This window comes from Ornithorhynchus anatinus, chromosome 6 (genome assembly GCF_004115215.2).
Source record: "Ornithorhynchus anatinus isolate Pmale09 chromosome 6, mOrnAna1.pri.v4, whole genome shotgun sequence".
In the NCBI taxonomy this organism is placed as follows: Eukaryota; Metazoa; Chordata; class Mammalia; order Monotremata; family Ornithorhynchidae; genus Ornithorhynchus; species Ornithorhynchus anatinus.
This window is the reverse complement of record NC_041733.1, coordinates 37,959,509-37,980,974: the sequence shown is the minus strand read 5'-3', so window position 1 is coordinate 37,980,974 and position 21,466 is coordinate 37,959,509. Positions and strand designations below refer to the sequence as shown.

At 44.3% G+C, this 21,466-nt stretch overlaps 1 long non-coding RNA gene across 1 annotated transcript in view; it reads left to right on the top strand.

Annotated features, from left to right (window-relative positions):
- Positions 1 to 21,466, top strand: part of LOC120638478 — a 492,540-nt gene that overhangs the window by 185,291 nt on the left and 285,783 nt on the right. Inside the window, exon 3 of the long non-coding RNA XR_005660150.1 lies at positions 15,697 to 15,805. This is a non-coding gene — a long non-coding RNA (uncharacterized LOC120638478). The remainder of the gene's footprint in view (positions 1 to 15,696; positions 15,806 to 21,466) is intronic.

Sequence of the window (21,466 nt, the reverse complement as noted above, 5' to 3'; positions counted from 1 at the left end):
TAACATCAGCTTGACAAGCTTAAATATGCATGGCTTTTTTCAGTGAATTAAATGCTCTGAATCACACATCTCTTCAGCCGACAAAGCTCCACAGAGACAACAAAGCAAATGGTAATAAAGGGGCATTGAAATGCCACCGTGAAAGTTCCCTGTCCATCTGGATTTTCCAAATATTGGTTCCCCACTTAAAGCCAGGCAAATTCTATCAAACAGGCTTTGGGGAATAAGTTGGCTTAGGCCATTGCTCAACTCACTAGAAGAAAGAATCTAGAGTGCAGTTATCACCGGACGAGAAATGTTCCTCTACCTGGGTAGGTCCCTGAGTCAGTACAAGGTGCTGGGCACTTTTCTCAACGATCCCAATGCCAAAATGGAGAGCGGGTTAAATAGATTGGCACATGAAAAGCTAGAGCGGGTTGGAAAGGCCAGAATTTTGGGAAGATAATCAGAGGTCAAAATGATGCTAGTGAATTTGAAAAGTAGTCAAAAACCGAGTGTGACGTTCAGTAGACACTAGTTCTGGTTAAAAAAAAAAAAAAATAAGCAAGGTTAACTGGGACGTGATTCGAAGGAAGAGACCTAGAAGTCATAGTGCCAGACTGAGCTCCTCATCTTCCCTCCCAAACCCGGTCCTCTCCCAGACTTCCCTATCACCGTAGATGGCACGACCATCCTTCCCGTCTCTCGGGCCCGCGATCTCGGTGTCATCCTTGACTCGTCTCTCCCTTTCACCCCACACATCCTATCCGTTACCGAGACCTGCCGGTTTCACCTTTACAATATCGCCAAGATCCGCCCTTTCCTCTCCACCCAAACGGCTACCTTACTGCTACTGGCTCTCGTTATATCCCGGCTAGACTACTGTGTCAGCCTTCTCTCTGACCTCCCTTCCTCCTCTCTCGCCCCGCTCCAGTCTATTCTTCACTCCGCTGCCCAGCTCATATTCGTGCAGAAACCATCTGGGCATGTCACTCCCCTTCTTAAAAACCTCCAGTGGTTGCCTATCAACCTCCGCTCCAAACAAAAACTCCTCACTCAAGGCTTCCAGGTTCTCCATCACCTTGCCCCTTCCCACCTCTCCTCCCTTATCTCTTTCTACCGCCCACCCCACACGCTCCTCTCCTCTGCCGCCCACCTCCTCACCGTCCCTCGGTCTCGCCCGTCCCGCCGTCGACCCCTGGGCCACGTCCTCCCGCGGTCCCGGAATGCCCTCCTTCCTCACCTCCGCCAAACTGATTCTCTTCCCCTCTTCAAAACCCTACTTAAAACTCACCTCCTCCAAGAGACCTTCCCAGACTGAGCTCCTCTTCTCCCTCTACTCCCTCTACCACCCCCCCTTCACCTCTCCGCAGCTTAACCCTCTTTTCCACCCATTTCCCTCTGCTCCTCCCCTTCTCCCTTCCCATCCCCTCAGCACTGTACTCGTCCGCTCAACTGTATATATTTTCGTTACCCTATTTATTTTGTTAATGAATTGTACATCGCCTCGATTCTATTTAGTTGCCGTTGTTTTTACGAGATGTTCTTCCCCTCGACTCTATTTATTGCCATTGTTCTCGTCTGTCCGTCTCCCCCGATTAGACCGTAAGCCCGTCAAACGGCAGGGACTGTCTCTATCTGTTGCCGACTTGTTCATTCCAAGCGCTTAGTACAGTGCTCTGCACATAGTAAGCACTCAATAAATACTATTGAATGAATGAATGAATGAATAGTGGATCACGAGGTGAATATGCTGAAATTAACCAAGCACAATGTCGGGTTACGTCAAGAGGAATATGAGATGTAGGTATTAGTAGCTGATTTTGTCCTTGTACTTTGCACTTATTAAGGTGAGGTGGCCAATTCTGGTCTCCACAGATTCAGAGGTTTGGGGAACTACATTTGAAATTAGAAGCAAGGAGATGAGGAATATATTGAGTGGGAGGGAGGTGGGGATTGGGGCAGGTGGGGGATAGACCTGCAAAGAAGAGTTATCCTAAAGAAGGGAAGACTGTATACAAAGCACACAAAGGGACATCAGACAGAGTACGGTAATAGAAGCCAGATGGTCTCCATTTCCTCTGAAAATAAAGGAAAAGAAAATGGGTTTGAATTGTAGCAGAAAGGGTTTAAATTAGATATAAAGAAGCCTTTTCTAGGCATGAAGATTTCTAAACACAGGAATGAGCTTCTGAGGGAATTCGCAAAATCATTTTCACTGGAGGGTTTAAAAATCAAGATGGATTCTCTGACTGGGATGATTTCAGTGTGGTGTATTTGAAAGCGGAGAGATGGACTGAATGATTTCTCAAAGTCATACATAATTACAATTTAAAAAAAAAAAAACCTCCTACATCCAATATTTTATTTCCTTTTTTCCTTAGACCCATAGGGATCATTTTAAAATGCTTAGCTCTAATTCTTTTCATCATCCTAATGCCATTTTATATCTGATTCCAGTTCTCTTCCTTTCATATGCTCCAAAGTTTTTTGTTTTGTTTGTTTTTTCACCTCATTATGCTAACACTACTGAGAAAATGCAAATGCATGGGCAAAATCTGGGCTCAATTTGGGTAAACTCCCTCTAGACTGTTATAAGCTCCTTGCGGACAAGACTGAGCTCCTCTTCTCCCTCTACTCCCTCTACCACCCCCCCTTTACCTCTCCGCAGCTAAACCCTCTTTTCCCCCTTTCCCTCTGCTCCTCCACCTCTCCCTTCCCATCCCCACAGCACTGTACTCGTCCGCTCAACTGTATATATTTCCATTACCCTATTTATTTTGTTAATGAATTGTACATCGCCTTGATTCTATTTAATTGCCATTGTTTTTACGAGATGTTCTTCCCCTTGACTCTATTTATTGCCATTGTTCTCGTCTGTCCGTCTCCCCCGATAAGACTGTAAGCCCGTCAAACGGCAGGGACTGTCTCTATCTGTTGCCGACTTGTTCATTCCAAGCGCTTAGTACAGTGCTCTGCACATAGTAAGCGCTCAATAAATACTATTGAATGAATGCATGAATGGATATGTGTTTTTTACTCTTCCAAGTGTTTAGTGCTGTGCTCTGCATACAGCATGTGAAAATAAATATGATGGCACATTCTACATATTGTTTATTGATCCAGGTTCCCCAGAACAGATGTTTATTTTCCAGAAGTACATTAGGCGGTAGGGAAAACCGCACTGACTTGCAAATTAGTGTTTCAGGTTCTAACTGGTATCCGAGTGGCCTGAAATGGATATATCTTTCAAAAAGACATAGCTCACCCCAGTCAAAATACTTTCTGGGACAGGTTGGTTCATGTTTTGTTGGGGGTTTTTTCTAGCAACCTGAAAGGTTGATTAGCAGATTCTAATCTGGCTGAGATTGGGCAGGCAATTGGAGCTCCTTATTATTGCTGTGTAGTGATTCTGTACTGCTCTTTGTTGGTTGCAGGACCAAAATAATCCTTTAAAGAGCCCTTCAGAAGCTGTGTGGTCTAGTGGATAGAGCACGGGCCAGGAAATCAGAGAACTTGGTTTCCAATCCCGACTTGGTGGTGTATCTGCTGTAGGACCTTGGCAAGTCACTTAACTTTTCCGTGCCTTAGTTAACTCATCTGTATAGTGGGGATTAAGGCTGTGAACCCCATGTGGGTCATGAACTGTGTCCAACTTAATTACCCCATGTGGGTCATGGACTGTGTCCAACTCACTTACCCTGTATCTACCCCAGCCCTTAACACAGTGCCTGGAATTTAGGGCTTAACAGATACCTTTAAAAAAAAAAAGTCACCTCTCAATTTATAACTTCCTAGAAAGTGTGATTTGCTCCCTTACTACTGACACTTTTAGTCCTTTTTTTCCCCTGAATGGTTCTGCAATTAAAATAATAACTGGTTATAATACTTGTTAAGGTACCTCTAGACAGTAAGTTTGTTGTGGACAGGGAATGGGTCTACCAATTAGGTTGTGCTCCCCCAAACAGTACAGCGTTCTGCTCCGAGTACATGATGAATAAATGCAATCGATTGATTGAAGTGCCAAAGACTGTATTAAACAATGGGGGTAGAATAAGATAATAAAGTCAGACACAGACCACTACAAATTCTAGTTCCCCCAGGGGTCTAAGCGCTGGGAGAGAATACAGAGGTGGGAATTAAACACCATCTTTGTCCCCATGAAGCTCTAAATAGGAGGAGGTAGGATTTAATCCCTATTTTATGGATAAGGAAGCTGAGGTACAGAAGAGATTAATGACTTGTCCAAAGTCACACAACAGGAAATAGGTAAGTCTGGAACTAGAACCCTGGTCCTCTAACTCTTGGCCTGAGTTCTTTCCATTAAGCCTCACTACTTCCTATTAACGCAAAGCCACTAGGGCAAATGTAATTAAAACCTCCATGTTTGCCAAGGACACTGCCCTCTTTCTGAAGCTGGGGCAAAGGAGCTGCTACCAAGCGGTAGCTCAGAGTTCTCTTAAAGGTGTCCCGTGCCCCACCTCAGAATGAGAGGAGGAAGAAAACCTTGCCAATGCCTACATTAGTAGAATTGTAGGTTTGAATTAACCAGTCAATGGTATTTTTTAAGGGTTTACTATGTGCAGAGCACAGTACTGAGCACTTTGGAAGGAATGACTCTTGAGACGTTAAATCGATCGTTTGTATTCTACTGAGTGATTACTCTGTGCAGAGCACAGTGTGCGGGGGGAAGGCGCAGTAGAAATGAATTGGTAGATGCAATCCCTGTCCACAAAAAGCTTAGAGTTTACAGGGTGAGACAGACATTAAAATTAATTTTCTGTAGGTGAAATAGAGTATAAGAATATGTACATAACTGCTGTGTGATCTTGGGCGAGTCACTTAACTTCTCCATGCCTCAGTTACTTCTTCTGAAAAATGGGGATTAAGACTGTGAGCCTTATGTGGGACAGGGACTGAGTCCAACCCAATTACCTTCTATCTACCTCAGCGTTGGGTACTGTGCCTAGCACAGAGTAAGTGCTTAGCAAATACTACAATTATTATTATCATCATCAAAGTGAGTAAGGGGTCTGTAGCAAGCACCAAATCGCTACAGTGGCAGGGGAAATGAGGGAAGTGATTTTGCAGTGGTTTTGAAGATGGGGAGTGGTGGACTGTCAGATATGAAGGGCTGGGAGTGGGAATTTCAGGCCCAAAGGAGAATGAGGGTAAGGAGTCGGCAGCTGGTTAAATGAGATAAAGGCCCAGAGAGAAATTTGGCAATAGATGTGTGCAGATTGGGTTGTAATATAATCAGTGAGATAAAATAGAAAGGAGAGAGATGATTGCCTTAAAGACAATGGTAAGGAGTTTCTTGGATGTGAAGGCGGTTGAGCAATCACCGGAGGTTCCTGAGGAGTGGTGAGATGTGGATTAAATGGATTATTTTAGAAAAATGACCCAGGGAGCAGAGTGAAGTATGGACTGGAATGAAGAAATTAACACACTTCCCCCCTTCAAAGCCCTCCTGAAAGCTCACCTCCTCCAGGAGGCTTTCCCAAACTGAGCCCCCTTTTCCTCTGCTCCTCCTCCCCTCCCCATCACCCCGACTCCCTCCCTGCCCCCCAGACTTGTGTATATATGTACATATTTATCATTCCATTTATTTTATTAACAATGTGTATAGATCTATAATTCTATTTATATTGATGCTATTGATGCCTGTCTACTTGTTTGGTTTTCTTGTCTGTCTCCCCTCCGACCTTTCTAGACTGTGAGCCCACTGTTGGGAAGGGATTGTCTCTGCACTGTTGCCGAACTGTACTTTCCAAGCGCTTAGTACAGTGCTCGGCGCACAGTAGTCACTTGTTAAATGTGAGTGAATGAGTGAATGAAGAGGGACAGGAGGTAGTCGGGTCAGCAAGTAGGCTGACCGGTAAGCGCTTAATAAATATGAGTGAATGAGTGAATGAAGAGGGACAGGAGCCAGTGGGGTCAGCAAGTAGGCTGGTGGAGTAGTTAAGACAGGAAATAGGTGCTTGAATAAGCATCCCAGGGGTTTGGATGGAGAGGGAAGAGTGGATTCTAGCAATGTTGAGAAGGTAGAACCAATGATTGCTTGACAGATTGAATCTGCAAGTTGAATTAAGTCGTCTTGTTTCTGGCCGTCTGTCTCCCCCGATTAGACTGTAAGCCCGTCAGTGGGGAGGGATTGTCTCTCTCTGTTGCCGAATTGTGCTTTACAAGTGCTTAGTACTGTGCTCTGCACGTAGTAAACGCTCAATAAATACTATTGAATGAATGAATGAATGAATGAATGAGCAAGATGAGTGGACCTGGGAGGATGGTAGTGGTGTCTATGATGACAGGAAAGTCAAAGGCAGGATGTGATTTGGGTGAGACTGTGAGGGATCTTCTGTGGAAACGTGAAGTTTGAGGTGGCGGCGGGCCATCCAAGTAGAGATATCCCAAAGGCAGGAGGAAATTCAAAACCGCAGACAAGGCGAGAGTTCAGGCCTGGGAAGGTAGATGGGGAAATCATCTGTCTAGAGATGGTAGTTGAAACCATGGAAGTGAATGAGTTCTCCAGTAATACTTTCCACTAGGCCATGCTGCTTCTCTGCTTCTCGAACAATCTATCGATCAATCGTATTTATCGAGTGCTTTCCGTAGGGTGGGGGATTTTCCATAGGGTCTCTTTAGATGTCTGCTACTTCTAATTATTCCACTTTAGGCATGCCTCGAGGCTGAGTTCTGGATCCCTTTCCGTTTCCCATTTACACCCTCTACTCTCCCAAGCACTTAATACAGTACTGTACTGTAAGCACTCGATAAATACGATCGACTGATAGATTGTTCGAGAAGTACTGTATTAAGTGCTTGGGAGAGTATGGAAAATCCCTCACCCTTCAGAAAGATGAAAGCCTAAACCATCCCATTTAAGACTTTGAACCAATTCTTCCAAATCTGTTATCTTGGACTCTCCCATGTGTTCAATGCAGTGCTCTGCACACGGTAAAAGCTCAGTAAGTACCCTTGAATGATTGATTAGAGCGTATGTTCTTTATGGGCCGGGAACATGTTCTCTTGTTAACATGTTCTTACAAGTACCTAGTTCAGCGAACTGTGCCAAGGTTGTGCTCAGTAGGAACTGCCACTTTATTACTATTACTTTATTACTATTCATTATTATTTACTATTATTACCAACAGTGCTACTTTCACCATCCCTCCTCCTGCTCCTATCTGTATTACTTGAATAACACAATTCAAACTTTCAGTCTAAAGTTGTGTAGTGGTTTGTCATACATGATGATAATGGCAGTCGTAATAGCATTTATGGAGCATCTGAAGCAGCGTGGCTCAGTGGAAAGAGCCTGGGCTTAGGAGTCAGAGGTCATGGGTTTGAATCCTGGCTCTGCCACTTGGCAGCTGGGTGACGGTGAGCAAGTCGCTTAACTTCTCTGTGCCTTAGCTAACTCATCTGTAAAATGGGGATTCAGACCGTGAGCCTCACGTGGAACAATCTGAATCTCGCCCAGTGCTTAGAACAGTGCTCTGCACAGAGGAAGCGTTTAACAAATACCAACATTACTGTGACTGGTAAGTTTAGCACCTGAGAAGTAACACACCAAGAAATGACACATTTCCTGCCCACAAGGAGGTTACAGTCTAAGGAAGACAGACAAGTGGGTCTACAAGCAGAACAATCAAAAGAAATATTTGAATGAACAATGGGATGAAAAAGCATATACATAAGTGCACAGGATGAGGATAAATACATGCCTAAGTGATTGGACAGGCAAACGGCTTTATAGGGGAATGGGATTTCAATTTGGGAAGAGTTTACCTGCCTGGATGGAGAGGGAAGGGCTTTTAAGACAACGACAGAGTGAGTCGAGTCTAGAGGAAGGGATGGGGAAGCAGCATGGCACAGTGGAAAGAGCCTGGGCTTCGGAGTCAGAGGTCATGGGTTCGACTCCCAGCTCTGCCACTTATCGGCTGTGTGACTGTGGGCAAGTCACTTCACTTCTTGGTGCCTCAGTTACCTCATCTGTAAAATGGGGATTAACTGTGAGCCTCATGTGGGACTACCTGATTACCCTGTATCTACCCCAGAGCGTATAACAGTGCTCTGCACATAGTAAGCGCTTAACAAATACCAACATTATTATTATTATTATTATGGTTAAAAAGTTAGCTGGACAGGAAGTAAGAGGGCAGTGTGGATTAGTGGATGAAGAGAGCAAATAAGTAAATTGGGGTGAGTTGGTAGACTATAAAGTCACTGTGGGCAGGAATGTATCTGTTTATTGCAGTCTTTTACTCTCTCCAGCACTTAGTACAGTTCTCAGCACACACAGTAAGCGCTGCATAAATCCGATTGATGGACTGACTGGGTGCCTTGAAGCTGATTGTGAGGAGTTTCTGCTTGATGCAGAGGAACATAAGGCCCAAGTGGAAGGTTTTAAAGAGCAGAGAGATGTGAGCCTAGTGAAGCTCAGGAAAGGAATTTATGCAGCAGCACAGAGTACAAAGATTGAATAGGGGCAAGATTGGAGGCAGGGAAACCTGCAAGGGGCCTGATCCAATGCCCAATTCTCTACCACATTTCCAGGGTAGAGCTAGAACATTTTCAGGTTAAAAGACTACGAATTAAACCAATATTCAACCTTGTCCTGTTTAACATCTTGCAGTGTTCCATCTTTTTTTTAACTATAGAGACCCGACAAAAGTAGACGTTGTACGTCTGTTCTCATGAATTGAGGTGCTCCATAATACAAAGTCTTTGTGTGTGTTTAAAATACCCGTAGCATGTAGATTTTGTTGGTTTTATTAGTGATCTCAGGATGTTTTTCGATAGAATTGTGAGCTCCAGGCTGAAGTTTTGCAAGTAAATGCGGTAATTCAGGAGTGATTTAAATTGATCAGAAATGCCCTAAAAGAAAAAACTTCTGAAGGATCCAAGAAAATGAAAATGAAAGTTTAAAATAAAGATCTGGCTCCAAGAAGATGAGATGGTAAAACTAGAGAAGCAGTGTAGACTAGTGGAAAGAGCAAGGCCTGGGAGTCAGAGGACTTGGGTTCTATTCCCATTTCTGCCACTTAACTGCTGTGTGACCTTAGGCAAGTCACTTAACTTGTTTGTGCTTCAGTTTCCTCATCTGTAAAGTTAGGATTTAATATCTGTTCTCCTGCTTACTTGAGACTGAGAGCCTTATTTTGCTTGATACAGTGTATGGCACATAGTAAATGCTGAACAAATGCCAAAATAATGATAATAATGCTTATTATTAATATTAATGTTAGAAAACTCATGATCCTAATGGATTTGTTTTCCCTAATTTGCCTTATGAACTTGGCGATATTAGGTGGTATAAAGGATAGAGAAAAATATAGCATGTCTCCTCTAGACTGATTGAGCAAGACCGGGGCGGGACTGAGAGACGTGATTTTGAAGCCGACTATGTGAGAAGCTCATTGTGGGCAGGGAACGTGTCTACCAACTCTGTTCTGTTGTACTCTCCCATGTGCTTCCTACAGTGCACTGCACAGAGTAAGTGCTCAATAAATGTGATTGATGGGTAGAAGCAGTGTGACCTAGTGGAAGATGCCCAAATCTGGGAATCAGAGGACCTGGGTTCTAATTCCAGCTCCTCCACTTCTCTGCAGGGTGACCTTGGGCAACTCACTTAACTTCACTGTGACTCAGTTCCCACCTCTCAAAAATGGGGATTCAATACCTGTCCTCCCTCCTACTTAGACGGTGAGCCTCGTGTGTGATCTGATGATCCTGAAATAATGCTGTTGGTATTTGTTAAGCACTTACTATGTGCAGAGCACTGTTCTAAACACTGGGGGAGATATAGGGTAATCAGGTTGTCCCACATGAGGCGCACAGTCTTAATCCCCCTTTTACAGATGAAGTGACTGAGGCACAGAGAAGTTAACTGACTTGCCCACAGTCACACAGCTGAAAAGTGGCAGAGCTGGGATTCAAACCCATGACCTCTGACTCCTAAGCCCGGGCTCTTTCCACGGAGCCACGCTGCTTGTCTAAGGGAGAAGGGAGGAGAGGGGGAGACAAGATTGGGAGCAGGCAGGAAACTAGAGGAAATGGTGGGAAACCAGAAGGGAGATGAGGGGGTAAAAGATTGGGAGGAGATAGAAGGACTGTGGGGAGGGTGGTGCAGGGAACTAGCTGTGATCTCCTTTCCTAACTCCCCAGGTCAAGAAGGAGGTGCCGATTAGATGTCCAGTGGGATGGAGTAGGGGGGCGGAGGGCGGCTTGTGTCCCACAGAGCAAGTCCTGGCCGGAGAGTCACTCTGTCAGCTCATTGCACAGTTAGTTGCTCTGGAAGTGCGTTACTAGCAAACCGGGACATTCTTTAGGGAAGGATTAGGAAACATTTACCCGTACAACCAGGCGAGAAGAAGGAAACAAGCTTAGGCAACAAGGGACTTTATGAAACACAACAAGAAAGATAAATGAGACCCCCCTCTATCATATAAGGGTAGGGAAAAGCCTAAGGAAATGACAGGAAAGATGTTTCCATCCAATAATAATAATTGTGGTCTTTAGTAAACACTTGCAATGTGCCTGGGACTGTGCTAAGCACTGGGGTGGATACAAGCAAATCAGGTTGCACGAAGCCCCTGTCCCCCGTGGGACTCACAGTCTTAATCCCCATTTCACAGCTGAGGTGCTTCAGGCACAGAAAAGTGAATAGACTTGCCCAAGGTCACACAGCGGACAAGCTGCAGAACTGGGATTAGAACCCAGGTCCTTCTGACTCCCAGATCTATACTCTTTCCACTAGACCGCGCTGCAGAATGGTATTACTTGTTCATCCCTTAAAGAAGGAAAAGTCTAGACAGAAAGTTTAGATGAAAAACACTGTCTTAATCCCCAGTTTTCAGATGAAAAAACTGAAGCAAAGAGATGTTGAGTGACTCGTCCAAGGTCACACGACAGACAAGTGGTGGAGCCAGGATTAGAAGCCAGCCTCCCAGGTTTGTGATCTTTCCACTAGGCCACGCTGCTTCTCTTCTCTATCCCAATTCTCTGTGGAATTGAAGAAACTATACCGCTTTAAATTGCAGCTGTTGTGAGGTGCCCTGTTACCGAACAGATGTCTTCAATGTGGCGCTCTGAAGGGATTTGATACCTCCAGGGGTTTAAAGAGATCTGTATAATTCTTCCTGAACATAAACCTTATTGCACAGCCTGTTGTAGGTAGTTGTCCTCTGAAATCAGGGCCATCTGGTGGCTTTTGTTTTGTTTTGTTCCTTGGCCCTAGGAAATAAGAGCTTTCAGCTATAGGTTAGAATAATTAAGGTTTCTTCAAAAAAAAAATCAGGCCAGACATTCACAGGTGTGGAAATTACCATGTTCTGCACAAAGGAAGTGCTCAATAAATACCATTGATTATCTGATTGAAAATGGCAGACACAAAATCAAGAGGATGTGGTCAACAAGAGAGTGACTAAAATGCTAATATAAACTAAAATACTACCATCATCACCGTGCTTTCATATGTGAATTAGCACAAATTCTCTTGGGTGTCAGATTGAACCCAATTCTCAGCCCTTAGGAGCCAGGGACTCATTTTGTTTAGCTAGCTATGGCAGAAGCATCTTAACCTTTTCCCTGAATATGAATTATTGACTGGCTAGAAGACCACATTCGGGGAGGAAGCTTCAAGGAATCACGACTATTTCATTTGAAAGCTAGAAAGTTGAGGCTTTTCATTTACTCCATGGTGAGATGGAGAAAGATGGCCCTCTTATTGAGAATGATAGGAAACTTTCAGCTTAAATTATTGCAAGAAGCACTTAGTACAGGTCTGTGAATATAGTAAGCAGTCAAACCACTGATTGATAAGGAAATACTCAAGGGTTAGGACTTTCAGATTCCAGAATAGGGCACCAGGGAAATAACGCTTCTTGGAGAACTCTATATACCCAAGCTATGCACCCAACTTTAAAATATGGCAGATGAATAGCAGGCAGGCAGGAGGAGAAGGACTTTGATAGATTGGAGCATTTACTCCATCCATATAAAGAATAATAAAATGAAATTTGCTCTTCATTAGTTGGACCAATGGTCTTTCTAGTAGTATTCATTAAGTGCTTACTCTGTGCAGGACACTGTGAGCAAGAACTGGGAGAGAACACACACATGTCTCTTAGGGAACCTGCAATCGAAGCATACAGTAGAGAGGAGGGATTGGAGACAGATACATAAGGAATGATGACGCAGTAAAACACACCACAGATAGATGCACAAATCAAAACTAGCTCCAGCGTCTTCCTTGTGGTTTGTACCTTCAGCTTAGAAGTTGAAAGAAATCTGTCCTTCAGTCTCTTGGTTGAGTATTTGTCAGTTGTTCAAATATCTCAATTGCTTAGCTTGGTTGTGTCTACTGAGAGATTATCTGGACCAAGCTGTTTCTTTGTTGTTCATAAGCCTTCCCCCTGTGAGTTGACTAATGAGACGGGCCTGAATTTTGTTAAAATTACCACAATGAATAATTGTGAGATGCTAATCAACCCCCAGACTGAGTAAAAGTAGCATGAAATAGAATCATATCTTTTCTCAATCCTGCATGTTGTGAGAACTCCATTGCTTGATAGAGTGGCAAGTAATGAGTGCTTAATGATTATTATTGCTATTGTTGTTATTAACATTATTATCATTACAGATTTCATATTTGCCCTTCAAAACAGAACTCCTCAGCTTTCCGCTAAAATCTGTCCTCCCCACATCTTCGTGTCACTTTAGACAGCTCCACTATCCTCCTTTTCTCACAAGCCTGTAACCTGGGCATCATTGCTGTTGTTCTTGTCTGCCTGTCTCCCCTGATTAGACTGTAAGCCTGTCAAAGGGCAGGGACTGTCTCTATCTGTTACCGATTTGTACCTTCCAAGCGCTTAGTACAATGCTCTGCACATAGTAAGAGCTCAATAAAAACTATTGAATGAATGAATGAATGAATGAATGAATGAATGAATCATCCTCGACCGGTCGCTCTCATAAAATCCACACGTTGCCTCTGTCAAGAAAACCTGTTCTAACTTTGCACATCTGTAGAATCCTTTCCACTCCATCCAAACTGCTGTTACACTATTCCGAGAACTCATCATTTTCCTGCCCTGACTACTGCGTCAGCCTCCTCGTCGACTACCTTGCCTCCTGTCTCTTCCCGCTCCAGTCCATACTTCTGTCTGCCGGCCAGATTGTTTTTTGTTCTGAAAAGATCTTCCGTCCCCGTCTCCTCGCTCCTCAAAAATCTCAGGTGGTAGCCCATCCGATCGGAATCAAACATTCTCATTGGCTTTAGCTCGCTGATTTCCTACTACAACTAACACACGCATTCGGCTCCTCTAACACCAATCTACGCTCTATATCCCGGTCTTGTCTAACTTCCCACTGACCTCTTGCCCTCATTCTCCCTTGGTCCCGCAACCCCCAAACCCTCCACATCTTCACACCTTCGAAACCCTCCCCAAATCACATTTCCTCCAAGAGGTCTTTCCAGGCTACACCCTCTATTTCTCCTGTCTGCCCTTCCAACTGCATTGGCTACGACGTTGATTGTGTACCTTTTAAGCACCGTGTGCTCACCCCAGCCACACAATACTTAGTAAATAGTCTTATACTCTACTATTTCCCCTGTCCCTAGCTTATTTCAGTTTCTCTCTACCCTTGTAGCCTCTAAGCTCCTTTTGGATAAGGATTGTATATACCAAATGTGTTGCATTGCACTTTCCTAATCTTAGTACAGTGCTCTTCACACAGTAAGGGCATGGTAAATACCACTGATTGCTCTCAAATGCTGGTTCTCCTTTGGTTGATTTGGTTGAGTTCAGGCCTCATGATTACCTTAGGTACTCCAGAAGTCCTCATGGTAACAGTGAGGTTCTTCCTTGGCTCAGTGTCAGGGTGGGCTTTTTATCCGTGGCCTCTAAGTTCCTGGCCTGAAATGAATTTTGTGGGCAAAGAGGTAACAGAGAATAAGAAAAGATAGAAAGAAGGCAAATAAAGTGTAGAACTTGCTCTTTTCATTCCACAGATCTCCTTCCTGTTTTAGGATTTCTAGTAATAATGCAGGCAACTCAAGGCTTGTTTTTCGTGAGTTTTTTGACCTAGAGGCTTAGGGAGAAGATTCAGGAAGGAGAAAATTCAAAGCTGACTGACTTTTGTGGTGAAATCGGTTGGGGGTTCAACGGAAATGGTTATGATAAGTGGAATAATACTAACCCAGGGGACAGAGAACACACAAGCTCTCAAATTCGTGATCCAGGTTTCAGCAACCCAGTTCATGAACCCCTTCCAGGACAGACAACTGTTCACGCCAGTTGGAGAAAACAACACAAAACCAAATTTGATGGTGGTGAGAAAGGGTTTGGGACTCCAGAGCAGTGACAGTGAGCGTGGGAAGGTGGGAGGTGGGAGGGTAGGGGGAGAGTGGCTGATGAGTAATTCATGCTGGCTTATCTATGTAAATACTCCTGGGATGGGGAAGGCAAGGAACTGAAAATCAGTCAACTTGCAGTTCTTATTCCAAATGTTATCCACTTTCAAGCTACTAAGGATAACATCTAATCAGTTACTTTTCTTTTTTGTGAGGGAGGGAGAACAGCACACAGAAGGAACACTGTTGGAATACCGTGGGAAATAAGTGTGAGACATGAAAAGGAAGAAGCTTGCAACTGTGGTGATGGTCTGGAGGATATGGGTTTTCATCAGTGTTTACCGGACTAAGTGCGTTAGAATTTCAAGTTGTATTTGCTGTAAGAAAATTGGAAAAACTAGGTGACCTTTCAGTAGTTCAAAGTAGTGTCATTAGTTTAGGCCTTAGTATAGATCTGCATTAAGCTCTGCAAAGCAAATGGGCCATTTGATTTTAATGGGGCAAGGTAGATGGATAATAGATAGTACTCAGGCGTGTTCACCACACAGTATTTCCATGGGTGTAAACCAAAATCACGTGGCCTCACGTGGGACTACCTGACTACCTTGTATCTACCCCAGCGCTTAGAACAGTGCTTGGTACTTAGTAAGAGCTTAACAGTCTTTTAGACAGTAAACCCATTGTTGGGCAGAGACTATCTCTATCTGTTGCCGACTTGTTCATCCCAAGCGCTTAGTACAGTGCTCTGCACATAGTAAGCGCTCAATAAATACTATTGAATGAATGAAAAATCAGTTTTCTTCCAAAACCTAAATACAAAAGTATTCAGTCACTTGGATAGCGTTGCGGATAACCTATGATTCGCTTGAAGATTGAAGTTTTTGGATGGTATGTGCTGTGCGACTTCTCTAATCTCTAGCTAAATGAAATTCCTTTCCCAGCTTTTTATCTTGAGACAACTTGAATTGTTTAGCAAGGTGTCTTGCGTTTGTTTTGGCCATACTGAAATGCAATAGTTGTGTTCTGTCAGGAATTCATTAAGCCCCGAATGTGTTGCGTTGGGGTGAGAAAACACAAGGATTAATGTCGACATTGGGATGTAAAGATTTTAATTCACAACAGGAAAATGATTTGGGTTTTTTAGGTTGCTCCTCTTAAATCTTAGAATGTGAAAAACTTGAAATGGTATTGTTCCACTTGAAAGTGATCTGACTAATGGATTTTGTAATTTGTAATTATATCTACAGAAATCTGAGAGGGAAAAAGAGAGTATAAGCTTCCTAAAACAAAATACATCAACATGGTGCCTTCTGAGAGACTCGGATTATTAATGATTTAATTTCTTATTTTTTCCACAGGATTTGAGGTTCCAATTAAAAACGTGTTTGGGCCATTGCGTTAGTGCCTGCCAGAGCTTAATCTTCACCGAGAGCCTCATCATTTATTCTAAAACAAAAGAAGAACGAGGTAAGGAGAAAAAAGTAATGAAATGCAGCATAACACATCTGTCAAAGTAAGAGGAAGGAGCTTTTTAAAAAAGATCTAGGATCAGTGACATTCAGAAATTATTTGCCGAACACTAAACGTGCTCATGTGTGGCATCTCGATTCCAAGGGCTCTGTCTTCTGTTCTGAAATGAAGCAAGCAGACTTGACTTTTTTCCTTTCTCCCCCATTGGAGTAGCCTCGGGTAACCATTACTGATGTCACTGATCTACAGCAAATGGTAACGGGATTGGCCAAATGAATCTTCTTCCTTATCCAAAGGAATCTGCCCAGAGGTTGTCTGATCTTTTACTATGGAAATGAGGAGTCCAATTAATATTTGGTAGAAACTCTTTAAAAAACAAAACACAAAACCCAAACTTTTCTGCCGTAATACTGTTTTCAAAACACACGGTGTCCACTTCGACCTGGTCCTCGGAGCCCTAGTTAGTGTGCTTCTGCTCCATCCATCATGCTGTCCTTTAATTTTTGTACTGATCAATCATAGTTTTGAAATACTTGGGCTGACAGCTCTTTGGAATAAGGTGTCCTGTTGAGTTGCATTGAGACAGCAGGTGATTGATGTTACCAATTGGGACATACCTTGGCCGTGAAGCGACAGATCATAAACTTATACTCAACGAAAAATATGCATATGAAAACGCATTTGCCCGAACACTTTCTCGTTTGAATGCGTGATGAGCTTTTCTCGAAAGAAAAGGATACAGTAAGAAATGCCTCGTCCACTGTAGCGAGAAGGATTTCTTTCAACTGAGTCTCGCGTTAAAGCAGGTGGCACCAAATTGTTCAATAGTAAATATTTTTGTAAACCGTAAATATACATTGAATTTTCACTGCTTTTAAAAGTCAACGTTTGCTATAACTTTCACTCTACAGCTGGTTGTACCTTTGGGAGTTATACCTCAGCCCCTAGTTGACCAACAGGCTCCAACTCATTTCCCTGATAATTAAGCTGTACCTTTCCTCTGTCTTCTGAAGAACCCAAGTGATTCAAAAACTCATATTACTGGCGCTCGTAATTGGCATTGTAATTTTCATCTCATTTTATCAATGAGGCAGGCACATACTGAAGTATTTCCCACTGCATATTTACTGAGCATATGGTACTTTGCTCTGTGGGGGAAGTGGGGCTCGATGGGGCAGCGGGAGAGAATAACGGGAAGGAGGAAGAAATGTGGGAGCGGGGGAGGATATGGTGGGACAGACTGATAGGGTGTCAGCTGCCAACTACAGGGTGTTCTGTAAATTGAGAAGACTTCTCATTCCCACTTGATATGGGGAAGCAGCGTGGCTTCGTGGATGGAACACGGGCCTGCAAGTCAGAAGGTCATGGTTCCTAATCCCAGTCCTCCATATGTCTTCTGTGTGACCTTGGGCAAGTCACTTGACTTCTCCGTGCCTCAGTGACCTCCTCTGAAAAATGGAAATTAAGAGTGTGAGCCCTCTGTGGGACAGGGATTGGGTCCAACTTGATTACCTTGAATCTCCCCCATTGCTTAGAACTGTACTTGGCACATAGTAAGCACTTAGCAAGTACCATCATTAGTATTATTATTATTATTATTCCAGAAGGGGAGGGCCATGTAGCTACGGTCTCCGTGCGGTAGGTTGTTTGGAGATCGGCTGGATGGGGGGTGTTCCGGTGTGATGTTGTCGGCTTTTAAATCTCCCCTCTCCCCTGCATCCCACACACTCCTTTGCGTGAGATTAGGAGCTTGCAGCTCTAGTTTTCCTTCCAACAGGGAAGAAGAACAGGTTCATTCTTGACATTCCTGGAAGCGCATTTAGAGAGGCCACGAGTCGGAAGGCCGTTAGTCGTGTGATCCCCGCCGCCTCTGAATTGCCCACGCCTTTCCAGGAGGGCGAGGGGGGAGTGTCTGAATCGGGAAAGTTTTGTTGCATTCTTGTAAGAAGTATTAGAAATGTTTGTGATGCATGCTGTGATGGGAGGTGCTAAACCCCAAACCTTTTGAAGACATAATCATTTACCTAGATGTTGATGACAGGCACACGGTGGCTTAAACGATCTCTTAGTACTCTATTTAGATTTGAGCAGCACATCTCAACGCTCGTAGATTTTTGTGTGGATTCAGGCGAACGGCTACGAGGAATTTTCTCTTTGGCTTTTAGTAGCCGCAATGAGAGATGATCCTAACCCAAAATGATTCATGTTGCGATGTAAGCGGTTGTGATTCGAGATAAAGATGCCCCCGCTCATATTCTCAAAGAGAATCCGTTGCCACAGTTTCAGCGTATATGCTAAGAGGAGTCGGCTCCTTTGAGGGAATGGTGGCCTTTAAGGAACAACTGCAGGTTGAGGGGCTTAAGCACCTCCGAAGTAGACCTCATCCATGGCATCCATTGGTGTTAGAGGTCGGGGGTATCGACATTTCTGATGTGCCCTCATGGCCGACTACAGACACGAGAAGCAGTGGGACCCAGTGGGAAGAGCCTGGGCCCGGGAGTCAGCGGACCAGATTGCAAATCTCTGCTCTACCGGTCCACGTGATTGCAGTGCCTGAAAAGAGCCGGGTAGATGCCAGCTTTGAAAAGTCCTTCACCCTTGCCCTTCACCCCTCTCCCTCGCACCTCATTTTGAGGTGACAGCTTACCTCGCTTATTGTTTGAAACCAGCTCCCTGACCTTCCTAGCACATATCTCCTTGCATTTGGTATTTTGAGCTGAGTTGCCAAGTGAACCACTGTGTTGAGAATTTCTATTCTTCCCAGATCCTGTGAAGATCCGCGTTCTAATCCCGGCTCTGCCACTTGTCAGCTGTGTGACTGTGGGCAAGTCACTTAACTTCTCTGTGCCTCAGTGACCTCATCTGTAAAATGGGGATTAAGCCTGTGAGCCTCACGTGGGACAATCTGATGACCCTGTTTCTACACCCCAGTGCTTAGAACAGTGCCCTGCACATAGTAAGCGCTCAACAAATACCAACATTATTATTAAGTCACTGCAGTGGATTTACTTTTCCCCGCTTTGATTTTAAGCACCTAAAATGCCTGCTTTTTGCACCCTTGGAGGGAATGCCACTTTGCAAATACTTCTCAGCTGAGACCCTCATCATCCAAACGTTTATCCAACCCTTTTGGAGTGTGTAGCAGTTTTCGAGGCAATGTGGGTTTATAAAAATAAGGGGAAGCTATTACCATTGCTTACAACCGGCATTAATAATAATTTTTTCCTGCCGCATCTGTACTGGGACCTTTTACGCATTGGTAAATGGCTGCTCCTCTGATGTTTTGAACCACCAAAACTTGGTTCATTCATTCATTCAATAGTATTTATTGAGCGCTTACTATGTGCAGAGCACTGTACTAAGCGCTTGGAATGAACAAGTCGGCAACAGATAGAGGCAGTCCCTGCCGTTTGACGGGCTTACAGTCTAATCGGGGGAGACGGACAGACAAGAACAATGGCAATAAATAGAGTCGAGGGGAAGAACATCTCGTAAAAACAACGGCAACTAAATAGAATCAAGGCGATGCACATTTCATTAACAAAATAAATAGGGTAATGAAAATATATACAGTTGAGCGGACGAGTACAGGGCCGAGGGGATGGGAAGGGAGAGGGGGAGGAGCAGAGGGAAAGGGGGGAAAAGAGGGTTTAGCTGCGGAGAGGTGAAGGGGGGGTGGTAGAGGGAGTAGAGGGAGAAGAGGAGCTCAGTCTGGGAAGGCCTCTCGGAGGAGGTGAGTTTTAAGTAGGGTTTTGAAGAGGGGAAGAGAATCAGTTTGGCGGAGGTGGGGAGGGAAGGTGTCCCAGGACCGCGGGAGGACGTGGCCCGGGGGTCGACGGCGGGAAAGGCGAGACCGAGGGAGGGTGAGGAGGTGGGCAGCAGAGGAGCGGAGCGTGCGGGGTGGGCGGTAGAAAGAGATAAGGGAGGAGAGGTGGGAAGGGGCGAGGTGATGTAGAGCCTCGAAGCCTAGAGTGAGGAGTTTTTGTTTGGAGCGGAGGTCGACAGGCAACCACTGGAGTTGTTTAAGAAGGGGAGTGACATGCCCAGATCGTTTCTGCAGGAAGATGAGCCGGGCAGCGGAGTGAAGAATAGACTGGAGCGGGGCGAGAGAGGAGGAAGGGAGGTCAGAGAGAAGGCTGACACAGTAGTCTAGCCGGGATATAAGGAGAGTTGCACTCAGTCCTAATGCTAGCAGGCATTGTGGTCATGGGGACCATGGACAATTAATCTTACCCTTGAGTCCATTGCTGGAATTATGATTATTGTTATTATTGTATTTGTTGAAAACTTCCTTTGTGTCCAGCCCTGTTCTAAGCACAGAGGTGGATACCAGTTCATTTGGAATCTCAGGGAAGTAGCATGGACACATGGGAAGAGCATGAGCCTGGGATCCAGAGGACCTGGGTTCAAATCCCAGCTCTGACACTTGTCTGCTGTGTGACTTTGGGCAAGTCATTAAACGTCTCTGCGCCTCAGTTGCCTCATCTGGAAAATGGGGATTAAGACTGTGAGCCCCATGTGGGACTACCTGATGACCTTCTATCTACCCCAGCGCTTAGAACAGTGCTTGGCACATAAGTGCTTCACAAATATCGTCATCATCAAGTCACTTTGCTTCTCTGTGCCTCGGTTACCTCATCTGTAAGATGGGATTAAAGACTGTGAGCCCCGTGTGAGACAGGATTGGGTCCAACCCAGTTTGCCTATATCCGCCCCAATGCTTAGTGCAGGGCCTGGCACAAAACAAGTATTTACCAAATACCGCAATTATTTTTATGATTATTACCTGATAAAAAGCCATGTTGGTCCTGAGTGGACATTTATGTGGTGATGCCCCATATATACAATTACTGTTTGGGGTAATTACATTTCAAAATAATATTTCAAATAAACCAGGACAAATGTGGGACACCTCATTTTATAAGAACTTGACCTTATTTGTTGTTGTTGTGGTTTTTTTTGTTTTTGTTTTTTTAAAAAATGGATGAATGTCAGGCAACTCTTGAGATTTCAGATTTTGATGTTGTAGGAATGCGTTTACTAGAATAGACAGTTTTCCAAGGTACCATTGGTCACTCAGTATCTCGGTTTATGGGTAAAGTAGCAAGTGTGAAGAACCATGGTGTAAGTATGAGACAAATTGAGGTGTTAATGAAATAAAAATGATTCCCAGCTGTGGCAGATGGGAGAGAAATGGTATTTTTTCACTCCAAATCTAGCCAGCAGACTAGTAAAAGGCAACAAAAAGACTGGTCTACCATGTCATGTTTCAAAATTGGGTCTCTGTTACCACCGACCGGCTTGGGTGACAGAGCCGTCCCTTTAGGTAATCATTTCCAAAGGCACTACACGCCAGGTCTGTGGCTTAGCACAGATCTCCTAGCCCGTGAGTCAGAGGTCCTGGGTTCTCATCCAGCCTCTGCCAATTGCTTGCTCTTTGACCTGGGGCAAATCACTTCAATTTTCTGGACCTTAATTTCCTGATCCATAAAAATGGGGATTCAGTACTTGTTCTCTCCCTCCTACTCAGACTGTGCACCACATGTGGGACAAGAACTGCGTCCAACCTGATTAACCTGCGTCCACCTCAGCACTTAGAACAGTGCCTGACACACAAGTAGACACTTGACAAATATGAAAATTATTAATTTTAATTAA